Source organism: Peromyscus eremicus, chromosome 18 (genome assembly GCF_949786415.1).
Source record: "Peromyscus eremicus chromosome 18, PerEre_H2_v1, whole genome shotgun sequence".
NCBI classification, from domain to species: Eukaryota; Metazoa; Chordata; class Mammalia; order Rodentia; family Cricetidae; genus Peromyscus; species Peromyscus eremicus.
Window position 1 is genome coordinate 5,649,337 of NC_081434.1, and position 3,852 is coordinate 5,653,188.

The window sequence follows — 3,852 nt, forward strand, 5'->3', positions numbered from 1 at the left end:
AAGTAAAAAACTGACTCAAAAAGTTGTCTTCTGATCACCACACATGGACCATGGCATGCATGCCTCCAAACCACACTCACTCATGTACACACACACACACACACACACACACACACACACACACACACACACATACACACGAGGGGAGGAGAGTGAGAGAGACAGTAAGAGAGAGGAGATAAAATTAAAATATTTGAAAGTGTGGATCAAACACAAAGACTCCTTTAATAAAAGGGAAATGCATATTTCTAGGGGGTTAGGACACAAAGAATTCTTAATGTGACTTTAAGTTTACATCTTGATATCTTCACTTTCTACATGTCCTTTCATCCTAAGTTAACTGTGACATTCCCCAAATTCTTCTCTGATCTCTGAAATTTGAAGTAATAATTTATGACTGTGTTCTCATAATACTTCTACAACCTATTATTTTTCACTTACTATATTCCAAAGCTCATCATTAGAGGGACCAGATTCACCAGTCCATATGTAACTTTAATTTCTTATCTTAGATCTTGGGAACCTCTGAGAATTCATCTCTGAATGCTCAAGGCACCATAGTGTTATGGTGAGTATGTTTGTGAGAAGAATTCACTCTTCCGGGAATTGCTTCCTTATAAACTTCAGGTGGCCATCTCCATAACCTTCAAATGACTGGGATTTAAGTTAGAGAATTTACAGAACTCCTGAGAAATTTGGGGTGTAAATGTTCACAGTCATTTTTCTTGTGGAGGACCCGCCTCAGTCAGTGCTGTGAGGAACACAGACTACAGTGCCTGGAATGCTAAGGGACTGGTGATTCATGATACTCGAATAATGAAGTATATATAAAAAGAACCAAGGCTGACTGTTTCTTCAGTTAAACTGATCATTGACCAGTCCCTACAGTTAGTGACTGCTGTTTGATACCTGCTCTGTGTATGAGAGAATGTTGTAGGGAGCAACTTTCAGGAAGAATGTTCATAAGTTTTTTATATTGTGTAACAAAGTCTATGAGATTTTATACAAGCATCTTAATAATTTCATATACTCTTATAGTACATAGCTCAGAATTTTCTTGAACTCACGGATTGAAGAGATGCCCCTGCTTCTTCAGCCCCCCAAGTGTTGGGTTGTGGGTTTGCCCCACCATATAGGGTTCTTTTACATCAGCTTAATACTTTTAACCTGCCTTAGGAATGATATATTTGGAGAGTAAATGAATCTTGACAAAGAAATAAGAGAATACTTTGAAGCTCTTGACATTCTAAAGAAGTATTCTCATTATTTTGAATGTGTAAATGTACTTCTATCAAAAAACCCACAGTGGATCTTCTCTATATGTGCTCATTATGTCATTAGATGAAAGAACCGCATCTCACTCATGAGTTCTTGGTGACATATATAAAATAGTTCTTGGAAATCGAACGTGCACTATTGACGGCATACTCTTGGAAACCAGGTATAAGTCAGTCAAATTTCAAGCACTTAGTTAGCCATGACCTTCAGTGTTCACATTTGGCCGAAAACAGTATATGCTATCCTTCCTTAGATGATCTACTAGTGTTTGCAAAGTGTGTATGTAGAAACTCGTAAAAGTAGGTTAATAATAAACAGTCAGAGATCATTTGGATCATTTGAAAACTGCTACATCATTACAATTTTTACATTTATATTTTACATATAAAATTTAATAATTTGTATTTTATGTTATGAAAATTTACAATTTTTAAAACTGTGTGCTTACACATGGGTGTGTGTATGTATGTATGTATGTGCATGTTTGTATATGTATATGAAAGAAAACAAATAGAGAGTGGAAAATCAGGGCACTAGTGATCTGAAGGATTAAATGGGAAAAGGGGGACTCTAAATTGGAGGGAGTGGGTGAGCTTAGACACAGAAGAAGGGAGGAGTGAAAAATCACAGTAAGAATAACTGAAAACATCTTAAAGATTCATACTATTAACTATCTACCTAAAGATACCTATAGTACACATAAGTTGGTGTATACATATACACATACAGTTTAATAAAACATTCCCGTCTTGGCTCCAGAGCCAGAGCCATAGAACATCTAAATAGAAATCCCAACACTAGGCATCAGAACCCACTTCTGAGTTGTTGGCCAGGATTGTCCAAGGCTCCCAAAACATTGCAGGCTATGGCAATAATTGCCCTTGGTTGTCCACACTGGTGGAAGGTAAGGCCCTATCTCTGAAGACAACATAAACTGCAGATACAGCCAAGGGTTGCCTGTGCTGGAACTGGCTTCCTAAGCACTAGCTTCACAGTACCAGAAGGTGTCATGCCAACTTCAAAAGGACTGAAGCAATTAATAGCTCCACTCAGCTACGCCACCTATGAAAAATAACAGCGGTTACCATGGCAGGATAGCTGTAAAGGGGCAGTAGTGTCATTCACACCTTCCTTCTTGGTAACCAACAGCTCTCTAATTAAACTTAACATCCATTCAACAAGCGGGAAATCACGCCTGGTATTGGAATCCTAGTCAACTACCTGGGACTAGTGGAGTCATGGATCTTGAAGAACACAGCCACCACTTTACTAAACCAGCAGAAGCCCTAATTACATCCTAAATTTTGATCTTGTACCCGCACATAAGTATAGTCTCTGCCCCTTGACAAAGAAACTTTTCTTGCCTACAAAGGGAGACTGTTACAGAAAAACACAGCCAATCAAAGTGCAGAGTAGTGGAGCCTAGTTACAACTGATATATCTTGAACACAACTCTTGCACTTAAGGTTTGGGATCATTATAAAATGAAGGGCATCAAGATTGTAGGATCCAGGGAAATGGAGCTTGCTGTGTTTCTCGGGACCTTATATATAGCCATTCTAAGACACCATAACCAAGGCAACCTATAGAAGAATTTATTTAGCTTTCAGATTCAGAAGTTGAGTCCATGACCATCCTGTTGGGAAGCATGGCAGCAAACAGACAAACAGACACAGTGCTGGATTAGCACCTGATAGCTTACATATTGAAAACACAATCATAAAGCAAAGAGGTAGAATACACTGGGAATTGAATAGATTTTTGAAACCCTACTCTCTACCCCCAATGACATACTATACACATCCTCCTCAAAGCTCACCTTTGAGGTGATCCTTCCCAAACAGTTATCTTTTTTATACATGCCATATTTTCCATACATATTCTCTTAATGGAGACCATAGTTTATCTCTAGCTGAAAGTACAGTGATCATTTTCTTACAAGTGTACAAATAAATACATTTTTTACAGTGATCATTTTCTTACAAGTGTACAAATAAATACATTTTTTATTTGGCACAAAGATTACTTTAAAATTAACTTTGTAGTGTTTCATATGTTTATACATTTTTATGGTTAAATCTTCTTATGTCAAAGTGTTTCATACTTTTACACATTTTTATGGCTAAATCTTGTTGGTTCATTGGCTTGTGGCATAATTATATTTTGCTCTGAGGATATATCCCATAGCATGCAAATGCTTGAGACTGCCCATTTTCTTTAGGGACAAAAGTTACAAATGCTTTTGTAACTGTAAAATGTATTTCTAAAGGAATGGCTATTTTGCACACAGCTTATACTATTGTCTTCTGTGTGATTAAAACATGTCAGTTATATTATTTAGTCTACATAAAAACTGGCTTTAGCTGCTTAATGGGTGACGAATACAAGCTATGCTCTTAATTTACTTAAATTTACTGTGCTTTCTCACACAACTTAACAAAACTCTTTATTGAATGAATTTGTTTTATCTGGCAGATACATATTAAATGAGGATGTATTCCTCATGAATTATTCTTTAACAAAATTGACTGGCCCACAATCACTACCATTTTGTGTATTTGACATAAATTCTAT

General features: G+C 36.7%; 1 long non-coding RNA gene across 1 annotated transcript; it reads left to right on the forward strand.

The window, feature by feature from the left end:
* The first annotated feature begins 510 nt into the window (after positions 1 to 510).
* On the forward strand, positions 511 to 3,011 carry LOC131895099 (uncharacterized). Its single transcript, XR_009375102.1, has 2 exons — positions 511 to 568; positions 2,882 to 3,011. It is a non-coding gene; the product is annotated as an uncharacterized LOC131895099 (long non-coding RNA).
* Positions 3,012 to 3,852: the final 841 nt, after the last annotated feature.